This window comes from Oncorhynchus mykiss, chromosome 19, assembly GCF_057628025.1.
Source record: "Oncorhynchus mykiss isolate SJ-2025 chromosome 19, ASM5762802v1, whole genome shotgun sequence".
NCBI classification, from domain to species: Eukaryota; Metazoa; Chordata; class Actinopteri; order Salmoniformes; family Salmonidae; genus Oncorhynchus; species Oncorhynchus mykiss.
Genome location: NC_143040.1, coordinates 4,564,089 through 4,577,216, shown reverse-complemented (window position 1 = coordinate 4,577,216; position 13,128 = coordinate 4,564,089). Strand labels below are relative to the sequence as shown.

Sequence of the window (13,128 nt, the reverse complement as noted above, 5' to 3'; positions counted from 1 at the left end):
CCCTGTTCAATATGATGTGGTATTATCAGTAGTAGAAGTGGTAACCGTGAGTCAAACACCTTTGTCCTGGAAGGAGTACTCCTCTACCAACGTGTACAACTCATACTTACCTGGTAAGGGAGACACCATGATCACGAAGGCGGTTCACCCAGGGCGAGGCTCAGCCATTGCACTCCGGCTGTGCTGACCCCTGCGAATTTCTCAAATGTGGAAATCTCTTGCGCTCTCCCCTGATCTTGATGTTAAAAATAATTTAGGGACATATTTATTAATTCAATGTGTTTTAACTCGCTCTTCTATTGAGTTTCGTGTTGAGAAGGACATTTGTCAACATTTGCATGTTCTTATCAGATGAATGGCTATAGAATGTAGGGTCTGTTTATGAGTCAACTAAGGCCTTAGAGATACATTTTGTCTTCTGATAACCCGGATGTGTGTGATATGTTATTGTAGCACTGGTGATTATGCCTGTCATGTCCTGATAATGTCAAGGCAAAGGCCTACTTGTGAATGGATCATTTTGTGCCCTCATGATGTAATCTGGATTGAGGTCTTTCATTTGCTAGAATATTAAATAATTTATAGGAGAGTTTGTAATTTAAGACCACAGTACATGTCAACCATTACAATGCCACAGAAATTTCCCTGGTCAACTATTACCGTGAAAACAGACATTTCCCTGGTCAACCATTACCATGACAACAGACATTTCCCTGGTCAACCATTACCATGCCACAGTCATGTCCCTGGTCAAACATTACCATGACAACAGACATTTCCCTCGTCAACTATTACCATGACAACAGACATTTCCCTGGTCAACCATTACCATGAAAACAGACATTTCCCTGGTCAACCATTACCATGACAACAGACATTTCCCTGGTCAACCATTACCATTCCACAGTCATTTCACGGTCAACCATTACCATGACAACAGACATTTCCCTGGTCAACCATTACCATGCCACAGTCATTGCCCTGGTCAACCATTACCTTGACAACAGACATTTCCCTGGTTAAACATTACCATTCCACAGACATTTCCCTGGTCAACCATTACCTTGACAACAGACATTTCCCTGGTCAACCATTACCATTCCACAGACATGTCCCTGGTCTACAATGCCACAAACATTTCCCTGGTCAACCATTACCATGCCACAGACATGTCCCTGGTCCACTTATTTCCTGATGAAATCAGTCAATAAGATGGATTCTGTTGTTCCAAGATGCAGATCCATTCCACAGACATTTCTGCAGGTTTTTTTTTTTGCAGTGAGAATGTGTAGTGAGGTACTCTGCTAAAAATGTATTTAGGCATATTAAAACACTTCAGTTTAACCCTGATCGCGAGTATCATCCTGTCAATTTACAGATACAATTACAAATACGAGTATGGCCATGTCACTGTACATAGATCTTTCTATTTTCATGTTCTACTGTGTTATTGACTACGTTTGTTTACGTGTAACTCTGTGTTGTTGTTTTTGTCGCACTGCTGTGCTTTATCTTGGCCAGGTCGCAGTTTGTAAATGAGAACTTGTTCCTAACTAGCCTACCTGATGAAATAAAACAATTAATTAAAAACCACCCATTGTAGCTACTACCGTGTCTTGTTGATGAAGTAGTAGGCTACTGTTTCTCCTCCATATCTGTGGGTCGTATGCCACCCTGTGGTCGATGGTGGAATCATATTTTACTGAGAGCAGAAAACAAGCGTGATGAAACTATTCCTACAACGTCTGGACCGCTACAAAACACCAGAAATAAATGGTGTCTTTCGGTTGGCTGTGTGCACGAATGTGATTTCAGCATTTTGGTACATCGCCTACTTGTGTGTTACCAGACCAACATTTAGACCAAAAATGCAATGTATTTAGAATTTCTACCGTGTTGCTTGATGGGAAAATAGTCGGTCCGTGATATAATATAGTAAAACAAAATGTATTGCTTTTTTCTTCGCCTTGTCCGCAACTGTATTCGTAAACGTCATTAAACCCTGTTCAATATGATGTGGATTTATCAGTAGTAGAAGTGGTAACCGTGAGTCAAACACCTTTGTCCTGGAAGGAGTACTCCTCTACCAACATGTACAACTCATACTTACCTGGTAAGGGAGACACCGTGATCACGAAGGCGGTTCACCCAGGGCGAGGCTCAGCCATTGCACTCCGGCTGTGCTGATCCCTGCGAATTTCTCAAATGTGGAAATCTCTTGCGCTCTCCCCTGATCTTGATGTTAAAAATATTTTAGGGACATATTTATTAATTCAATGTGTTTTAACTCGCTCTTCTATTGAGTTTCGTGTTGAGAAGGACATTTGTCAACATTTGCATGTTCTTATCAGATGAATGGCTATAGAATGTAGGGTCTGTTTATGAGTCAACTAAGGCCTTAGAGATACATTTTGTCTTCTGATAACCCGGATGTGTGTGATATGTTATTGTAGCACTGGTGATTATGCCTGTCATGTCCTGATAATGTCAAGGCAAAGGCCTACTTGTGAATGGATCATTTTGTGCCCTCATGATGTAATCTGGATTGAGGTCTTTCATTTGCTAGAATATTAAATAATTTATAGGAGAGTTTGTAATTTAAGACCACAGTACATGTCAACCATTACAATGCCACAGAAATTTCCCTGGTCAACTATTACCGTGAAAACAGACATTTCCCTGGTCAACCATTACCATGACAACAGACATTTCCCTGGTCAACCATTACCATGCCACAGTCATGTCCCTGGTCAAACATTACCATGACAACAGACATTTCCCTCGTCAACTATTACCATGACAACAGACATTTCCCTGGTCAACCATTACCATGAAAACAGACATTTCCCTGGTCAACCATTACCATGACAACAGACATTTCCCTGGTCAACCATTACCATTCCACAGTCATTTCACGGTCAACCATTACCATGACAACAGACATTTCCCTGGTCAACCATTACCATGCCACAGTCATTGCCCTGGTCAACCATTACCTTGACAACAGACATTTCCCTGGTTAAACATTACCATTCCACAGACATTTCCCTGGTCAACCATTACCTTGACAACAGACATTTCCCTGGTCAACCATTACCATTCCACAGACATGTCCCTGGTCTACAATGCCACAAACATTTCCCTGGTCAACCATTACCATGCCACAGACATGTCCCTGGTCCACTTATTTCCTGATGAAATCAGTCAATAAGATGGATTCTGTTGTTCCAAGATGCAGATCCATTCCACAGACATTTCTGCAGGTTTTTTTTTTTGCAGTGAGAATGTGTAGTGAGGTACTCTGCTAAAAATGTATTTAGGCATATTAAAACACTTCAGTTTAACCCTGATCGCGAGTATCATCCTGTCAATTTACAGATACAATTACAAATACGAGTATGGCCATGTCACTGTACATAGATCTTTCTATTTTCATGTTCTACTGTGTTATTGACTACGTTTGTTTACGTGTAACTCTGTGTTGTTGTTTTTGTCGCACTGCTGTGCTTTATCTTGGCCAGGTCGCAGTTTGTAAATGAGAACTTGTTCCTAACTAGCCTACCTGATGAAATAAAACAATTAATTAAAAACCACCCATTGTAGCTACTACCGTGTCTTGTTGATGAAGTAGTAGGCTACTGTTTCTCCTCCATATCTGTGGGTCGTATGCCACCCTGTGGTCGATGGTGGAATCATATTTTACTGAGAGCAGAAAACAAGCGTGATGAAACTATTCCTACAACGTCTGGAACGCTACAAAACACCAGAAATAAATGGTGTCTTTCGGTTGGCTGTGTGCACGAATGTGATTTCAGCATTTTGGTACATCGCCTACTTGTGTGTTACCAGACCAACATTTAGACAGAAAATGCAATGTATTTAGAATTTCTACCGTGTTGCTTGATGGGAAAATAGTCGGTCCGTGATATAATATAGTAAAACAAAATGTATTGCTTTTTTCTTCGCCTTGTCCGCAACTGTATTCGTAAACGTCATTAAACCCTGTTCAATATGATGTGGTATTATCAGTAGTAGAAGTGGTAACCGTGAGTCAAACACCTTTGTCCTGGAAGGAGTACTCCTCTACCAACGTGTACAACTCATACTTACCTGGTAAGGGAGACACCGTGATCACGAAGGCGGTTCACCCAGGGCGAGGCTCAGCCATTGCACTCCGGCTGTGCTGATCCCTGCAAATTTCTCAAATGTGGAAATCTCTTGCGCTCTCCCCTGATCTTGATGTTAAAAATAATTTAGGGACATATTTATTAATTCAATGTGTTTTAACTCGCTCTTCTATTGAGTTTCGTGTTGAGAAGGACATTTGTCAACATTTGCATGTTCTTATCAGATGAATGGCTATAGAATGTAGGGTCTGTTTATGAGTCAACTAAGGCCTCAGAGATACATTTTGTCTTCTGATAACCCGGATGTGTGTGATATGTTATTGTAGCACTGGTGATTATGCCTGTCATGTCCTGATAATGTCAAGGCAAAGGCCTACTTGTGAATGGATCATTTTGTGCCCTCATGATGTAATCTGGATTGAGGTCTTTCATTTGCTAGAATATTAAATAATTTATAGGAGAGTTTGTAATTTAAGACCACAGTACATGTCAACCATTACAATGCCACAGAAATTTCCCTGGTCAACTATTACCGTGAAAACAGACATTTCCCTGGTCAACCATTACCATGACAACAGACATTTCCCTGGTCAACCATTACCATGCCACAGTCATGTCCCTGGTCAAACATTACCATGACAACAGACATTTCCCTCGTCAACTATTACCATGACAACAGACATTTCCCTGGTCAACCATTACCATGAAAACAGACATTTCCCTGGTCAACCATTACCATGACAACAGACATTTCCCTGGTCAACCATTACCATTCCACAGTCATTTCACGGTCAACCATTACCATGACAACAGACATTTCCCTGGTCAACCATTACCATGCCACAGTCATTGCCCTGGTCAACCATTACCTTGACAACAGACATTTCCCTGGTTAAACATTACCATTCCACAGACATTTCCCTGGTCAACCATTACCTTGACAACAGACATTTCCCTGGTCAACCATTACCATTCCACGGACATGTCCCTGGTCTACAATGCCACAAACATTTCCCTGGTCAACCATTACCATGCCACAGACATGTCCCTGGTCCACTTATTTCCTGATGAAATCAGTCAATAAGATGGATTCTGTTGTTCCAAGATGCAGATCCATTCCACAGACATTTCTGCAGGTTTTTTTTTTTGCAGTGAGAATGTGTAGTGAGGTACTCTGCTAAAAATGTATTTAGGCATATTAAAACACTTCAGTTTAACCCTGATCGCGAGTATCATCCTGTCAATTTACAGATACAATTACAAATACGAGTATGGCCATGTCACTGTACATAGATCTTTCTATTTTCATGTTCTACTGTGTTATTGACTACGTTTGTTTACGTGTAACTCTGTGTTGTTGTTTTTGTCGCACTGCTGTGCTTTATCTTGGCCAGGTCGCAGTTTGTAAATGAGAACTTGTTCCTAACTAGCCTACCTGATGAAATAAAACAATTAATTAAAAACCACCCATTGTAGCTACTACCGTGTCTTGTTGATGAAGTAGTAGGCTACTGTTTCTCCTCCATATCTGTGGGTCGTATGCCACCCTGTGGTCGATGGTGGAATCATATTTTACTGAGAGCAGAAAACAAGCGTGATGAAACTATTCCTACAACGTCTGGAACGCTACAAAACACCAGAAATAAATGGTGTCTTTCGGTTGGCTGTGTGCACGAATGTGATTTCAGCATTTTGGTACATCGCCTACTTGTGTGTTACCAGACCAACATTTAGACAGAAAATGCAATGTATTTAGAATTTCTACCGTGTTGCTTGATGGGAAAATAGTCGGTCCGTGATATAATATAGTAAAACAAAATGTATTGCTTTTTTCTTCGCCTTGTCCGCAACTGTATTCGTAAACGTCATTAAACCCTGTTCAATATGATGTGGTATTATCAGTAGTAGAAGTGGTAACCGTGAGTCAAACACCTTTGTCCTGGAAGGAGTACTCCTCTACCAACGTGTACAACTCATATTTACCTGGTAAGGGAGACACCGTGATCACGAAGGCGGTTCACCCAGGGCGAGGCTCAGCCATTCCACTCCGGCTGTGCTGATCCCTGCAAATTTCTCAAATGTGGAAATCTCTTGCGCTCTCCCCTGATCTTGATGTTAAAAATAATTTAGGGACATATTTATTAATTCAATGTGTTTTAACTCGCTCTTCTATTGAGTTTCGTGTTGAGAAGGACATTTGTCAACATTTGCATGTTCTTATCAGATGAATGGCTATAGAATGTAGGGTCTGTTTATGAGTCAACTAAGGCCTCAGAGATACATTTTGTCTTCTGATAACCCGGATGTGTGTGATATGTTATTGTAGCACTGGTGATTATGCCTGTCATGTCCTGATAATGTCAAGGCAAAGGCCTACTTGTGAATGGATCATTTTGTGCCCTCATGATGTAATCTGGATTGAGGTCTTTCATTTGCTAGAATATTAAATAATTTATAGGAGAGTTTGTAATTTAAGACCACAGTACATGTCAACCATTACAATGCCACAGAAATTTCCCTGGTCAACTATTACCGTGAAAACAGACATTTCCCTGGTCAACCATTACCATGACAACAGACATTTCCCTGGTCAACCATTACCATGCCACAGTCATGTCCCTGGTCAAACATTACCATGACAACAGACATTTCCCTCGTCAACTATTACCATGACAACAGACATTTCCCTGGTCAACCATTACCATGAAAACAGACATTTCCCTGGTCAACCATTACCATGACAACAGACATTTCCCTGGTCAACCATTACCATTCCACAGTCATTTCACGGTCAACCATTACCATGACAACAGACATTTCCCTGGTCAACCATTACCATGCCACAGTCATTGCCCTGGTCAACCATTACCTTGACAACAGACATTTCCCTGGTTAAACATTACCATTCCACAGACATTTCCCTGGTCAACCATTACCTTGACAACAGACATTTCCCTGGTCAACCATTACCATTCCACGGACATGTCCCTGGTCTACAATGCCACAAACATTTCCCTGGTCAACCATTACCATGCCACAGACATGTCCCTGGTCCACTTATTTCCTGATGAAATCAGTCAATAAGATGGATTCTGTTGTTCCAAGATGCAGATCCATTCCACAGACATTTCTGCAGGTTTTTTTTTTTGCAGTGAGAATGTGTAGTGAGGTACTCTGCTAAAAATGTATTTAGGCATATTAAAACACTTCAGTTTAACCCTGATCGCGAGTATCATCCTGTCAATTTACAGATACAATTACAAATACGAGTATGGCCATGTCACTGTACATAGATCTTTCTATTTTCATGTTCTACTGTGTTATTGACTACGTTTGTTTACGTGTAACTCTGTGTTGTTGTTTTTGTCGCACTGCTGTGCTTTATCTTGGCCAGGTCGCAGTTTGTAAATGAGAACTTGTTCCTAACTAGCCTACCTGATGAAATAAAACAATTAATTAAAAACCACCCATTGTAGCTACTACCGTGTCTTGTTGATGAAGTAGTAGGCTACTGTTTCTCCTCCATATCTGTGGGTCGTATGCCACCCTGTGGTCGATGGTGGAATCATATTTTACTGAGAGCAGAAAACAAGCGTGATGAAACTATTCCTACAACGTCTGGAACGCTACAAAACACCAGAAATAAATGGTGTCTTTCGGTTGGCTGTGTGCACGAATGTGATTTCAGCATTTTGGTACATCGCCTACTTGTGTGTTACCAGACCAACATTTAGACAGAAAATGCAATGTATTTAGAATTTCTACCGTGTTGCTTGATGGGAAAATAGTCGGTCCGTGATATAATATAGTAAAACAAAATGTATTGCTTTTTTCTTCGCCTTGTCCGCAACTGTATTCGTAAACGTCATTAAACCCTGTTCAATATGATGTGGTATTATCAGTAGTAGAAGTGGTAACCGTGAGTCAAACACCTTTGTCCTGGAAGGAGTACTCCTCTACCAACGTGTACAACTCATATTTACCTGGTAAGGGAGACACCGTGATCACGAAGGCGGTTCACCCAGGGCGAGGCTCAGCCATTCCACTCCGGCTGTGCTGATCCCTGCAAATTTCTCAAATGTGGAAATCTCTTGCGCTCTCCCCTGATCTTGATGTTAAAAATAATTTAGGGACATATTTATTAATTCAATGTGTTTTAACTCGCTCTTCTATTGAGTTTCGTGTTGAGAAGGACATTTGTCAACATTTGCATGTTCTTATCAGATGAATGGCTATAGAATGTAGGGTCTGTTTATGAGTCAACTAAGGCCTCAGAGATACATTTTGTCTTCTGATAACCCGGATGTGTGTGATATGTTATTGTAGCACTGGTGATTATGCCTGTCATGTCCTGATAATGTCAAGGCAAAGGCCTACTTGTGAATGGATCATTTTGTGCCCTCATGATGTAATCTGGATTGAGGTCTTTCATTTGCTAGAATATTAAATAATTTATAGGAGAGTTTGTAATTTAAGACCACAGTACATGTCAACCATTACAATGCCACAGAAATTTCCCTGGTCAACTATTACCGTGAAAACAGACATTTCCCTGGTCAACCATTACCATGACAACAGACATTTCCCTGGTCAACCATTACCATGCCACAGTCATGTCCCTGGTCAAACATTACCATGACAACAGACATTTCCCTCGTCAACTATTACCATGACAACAGACATTTCCCTGGTCAACCATTACCATGAAAACAGACATTTCCCTGGTCAACCATTACCATGACAACAGACATTTCCCTGGTCAACCATTACCATTCCACAGTCATTTCACGGTCAACCATTACCATGACAACAGACATTTCCCTGGTCAACCATTACCATGCCACAGTCATTGCCCTGGTCAACCATTACCTTGACAACAGACATTTCCCTGGTTAAACATTACCATTCCACAGACATTTCCCTGGTCAACCATTACCTTGACAACAGACATTTCCCTGGTCAACCATTACCATTCCACGGACATGTCCCTGGTCTACAATGCCACAAACATTTCCCTGGTCAACCATTACCATGCCACAGACATGTCCCTGGTCCACTTATTTCCTGATGAAATCAGTCAATAAGATGGATTCTGTTGTTCCAAGATGCAGATCCATTCCACAGACATTTCTGCAGGTTTTTTTTTTTGCAGTGAGAATGTGTAGTGAGGTACTCTGCTAAAAATGTATTTAGGCATATTAAAACACTTCAGTTTAACCCTGATCGCGAGTATCATCCTGTCAATTTACAGATACAATTACAAATACGAGTATGGCCATGTCACTGTACATAGATCTTTCTATTTTCATGTTCTACTGTGTTATTGACTACGTTTGTTTACGTGTAACTCTGTGTTGTTGTTTTTGTCGCACTGCTGTGCTCTATCTTGGCCAGGTCGCAGTTTGTAAATGAGAACTTGTTCCTAACTAGCCTACCTGGTGAAATAAAACAATTAATTAAAAACCACCCATTGTAGCTACTACCGTGTCTTGTTGATGAAGTAGTAGGCTACTGTTTCTCCTCCATATCTGTGGGTCGTATGCCACCCTGTGGTCGATGGTGGAATCATATTTTACTGAGAGCAGAAAACAAGCGTGATGAAACTATTCCTACAACGTCTGGACCGCTACAAAACACCAGAAATAAATGGTGTCTTTCGGTTGGCTGTGTGCACGAATGTGATTTCAGCATTTTGGTACATCGCCTACTTGTGTGTTACCAGACCAACATTTAGACCAAAAATGCAATGTATTTAGAATTTCTACCGTGTTGCTTGATGGGAAAATAGTCAGTCCGTGATATAATATAGTAAAACAAAATGTATTGCTTTTTTCTTCGCCTTGTCCGCAACTGTATTCGTAAACGTCATTAAACCCTGTTCAATATGATGTGGTATTATCAGTAGTAGAAGTGGTAACCGTGAGTCAAACACCTTTGTCCTGGAAGGAGTACTCCTCTACCAACGTGTACAACTCATACTTACCTGTTAAGGGAGACACCGTGATCACGAAGGCGGTTCACCCAGGGCGAGGCTCAGCCATTGCACTCCGGCTGTGCTGACCCCTGCGAATTTCTCAAATGTGGAAATCTCGATTGCATAATTTCTGGTAGTGGGGGACTGCGTTTGCGCTCTCCCCTGATCTTGATGTTAAAAATAATTTAGGGACATATTTATTAATTCAATGTGTTTTAACTCGCTCTTCTATTGAGTTTCGTGTTGAGAAGGACATTTGTCAACATTTGCATGTTCTTATCAGATGAATGGCTATAGAATGTAGGGTCTGTTTATGAGTCAACTAAGGCCTCAGAGATACATTTTGTCTTCTGATAACCCGGATGTGTGTGATATGTTATTGTAGCACTGGTGATTATGCCTGTCATGTCCTGATAATGTCAAGGCAAAGGCCTACTTGTGAATGGATCATTTTGTGCCCTCATGATGTAATCTGGATTGAGGTCTTTCATTTGCTAGAATATTAAATAATTTATAGGAGAGTTTGTAATTTAAGACCACAGTACATGTCAACCATTACAATGCCACAGAAATTTCCCTGGTCAACTATTACCGTGAAAACAGACATTTCCCTGGTCAACCATTACCATGACAACAGACATTTCCCTGGTCAACCATTACCATGCCACAGTCATGTCCCTGGTCAAACATTACCATGACAACAGACATTTCCCTCGTCAACTATTACCATGACAACAGACATTTCCCTGGTCAACCATTACCATGAAAACAGACATTTCCCTGGTCAACCATTACCATTCCACAGTCATTTCACGGTCAACCATTACCATGACAACAGACATTTCCCTGGTCAACCATTACCATGCCACAGTCATTGCCCTGGTCAACCATTACCTTGACAACAGACATTTCCCTGGTTAAACATTACCATTCCACAGACATTTCCCTGGTCAACCATTACCTTGACAACAGACATTTCCCTGGTCAACCATTACCATTCCACGGACATGTCCCTGGTCTACAATGCCACAAACATTTCCCTGGTCAACCATTACCATGCCACAGACATGTCCCTGGTCCACTTATTTCCTGATGAAATCAGTCAATAAGATGGATTCTGTTGTTCCAAGATGCAGATCCATTCCACAGACATTTCTGCAGGTTTTTTTTTTTGCAGTGAGAATGTGTAGTGAGGTACTCTGCTAAAAATGTATTTAGGCATATTAAAACACTTCAGTTTAACCCTGATCGCGAGTATCATCCTGTCAATTTACAGATACAATTACAAATACGAGTATGGCCATGTCACTGTACATAGATCTTTCTATTTTCATGTTCTACTGTGTTATTGACTACGTTTGTTTACGTGTAACTCTGTGTTGTTGTTTTTGTCGCACTGCTGTGCTCTATCTTGGCCAGGTCGCAGTTTGTAAATGAGAACTTGTTCCTAACTAGCCTACCTGGTGAAATAAAACAATTAATTAAAAACCACCCATTGTAGCTACTACCGTGTCTTGTTGATGAAGTAGTAGGCTACTGTTTCTCCTCCATATCTGTGGGTCGTATGCCACCCTGTGGTCGATGGTGGAATCATATTTTACTGAGAGCAGAAAACAAGCGTGATGAAACTATTCCTACAACGTCTGGACCGCTACAAAACACCAGAAATAAATGGTGTCTTTCGGTTGGCTGTGTGCACGAATGTGATTTCAGCATTTTGGTACATCGCCTACTTGTGTGTTACCAGACCAACATTTAGACCAAAAATGCAATGTATTTAGAATTTCTATCGTGTTGCTTGATGGGAAAATAGTCGGTCCGTGATATAATATAGTAAAACAAAATGTATTGCTTTTTTCTTCGCCTTGTCCGCAACTGTATTCGTAAACGTCATTAAACCCTGTTCAATATGATGTGGTATTATCAGTAGTAGAAGTGGTAACCGTGAGTCAAACACCTTTGTCCTGGAAGGAGTACTCCTCTACCAACGTGTACAACTCATACTTACCTGGTAAGGGAGACACCGTGATCACGAAGGCGGTTCACCCAGGGCGAGGCTCAGCCATTGCACTCCGGCTGTGCTGACCCCTGCGAATTTCTCAAATGTGGAAATCTCGATTGCATAATTTCTGGTAGTGGGGGACTGCGTTCGCGCTCTCCCCTGATCTTGATGTTAAAAATAATTTAGGGACATATTTATTAATTCAATGTGTTTTAACTCGCTCTTCTATTGAGTTTCGTGTTGAGAAGGACATTTGTCAACATTTGCATGTTCTTATCAGATGAATGGCTATAGAATGTAGGGTCTGTTTATGAGTCAACTAAGGCCTCAGAGATACATTTTGTCTTCTGATAACCCGGATGTGTGTGATATGTTATTGTAGCACTGGTGATTATGCCTGTCATGTCCTGATAATGTCAAGGCAAAGGCCTACTTGTGAATGGATCATTTTGTGCCCTCATGATGTAATCTGGATTGAGGTCTTTCATTTGCTAGAATATTAAATAATTTATAGGAGAGTTTGTAATTTAAGACCACAGTACATGTCAACCATTACAATGCCACAGAAATTTCCCTGGTCAACTATTACCATGAAAACAGACATTTCCCTGGTCAACCATTACCATGACAACAGACATTTCCCTGGTCAACCATTACCATGCCACAGTCATGTCCCTGGTCAAACATTACCATGACAACAGACATTTCCCTCGTCAACTATTACCATGACAACAGACATTTCCCTGGTCAACCATTACCATGAAAACAGACATTTCCCTGGTCAACCATTACCATGACAACAGACATTTCCCTGGTCAACCATTACCATTCCACAGTCATTTCACGGTCAACCATTACCATGACAACAGACATTTCCCTGGTCAACCATTACCATGCCACAGTCATTGCCCTGGTCAACCATTACCTTGACAACAGACATTTCCCTGGTTAAACATTACCATTCCACAGACATTTCCCTGGTCAACCATTACCATGACAACAGACATTTCCCTGGTCAACCATTA

At 41.0% G+C, this 13,128-nt stretch overlaps 2 non-coding genes and 5 pseudogenes across 2 annotated transcripts; all 7 read left to right on the top strand.

Annotated features, from left to right (window-relative positions):
• The first annotated feature begins 102 nt into the window (after positions 1-102).
• LOC149974686 (U1 spliceosomal RNA) lies at positions 103-228 on the top strand (annotated as a pseudogene).
• A 1,874-nt stretch (positions 229-2,102) lies between these two features.
• Positions 2,103-2,228, top strand: LOC149974685 (U1 spliceosomal RNA; annotated as a pseudogene).
• Positions 2,229-4,102: 1,874 nt separating this feature from the next.
• Positions 4,103-4,228, top strand: LOC149974684 (U1 spliceosomal RNA; annotated as a pseudogene).
• Positions 4,229-6,102: 1,874 nt separating this feature from the next.
• Positions 6,103-6,228, top strand: LOC149974683 (U1 spliceosomal RNA; annotated as a pseudogene).
• A 1,874-nt stretch (positions 6,229-8,102) lies between these two features.
• LOC149974682 (U1 spliceosomal RNA) lies at positions 8,103-8,228 on the top strand (annotated as a pseudogene).
• A 1,874-nt stretch (positions 8,229-10,102) lies between these two features.
• On the top strand, positions 10,103-10,266 carry LOC149974681 (U1 spliceosomal RNA). The gene has a single exon (XR_016489158.1). It is a non-coding gene; the product is annotated as a U1 spliceosomal RNA (small nuclear RNA).
• Positions 10,267-12,101: 1,835 nt separating this feature from the next.
• On the top strand, positions 12,102-12,265 carry LOC149974680 (U1 spliceosomal RNA). Its single transcript, XR_016489143.1, has one exon. It is a non-coding gene; the product is annotated as a U1 spliceosomal RNA (small nuclear RNA).
• The last annotated feature ends 863 nt before the right edge of the window (positions 12,266-13,128 follow it).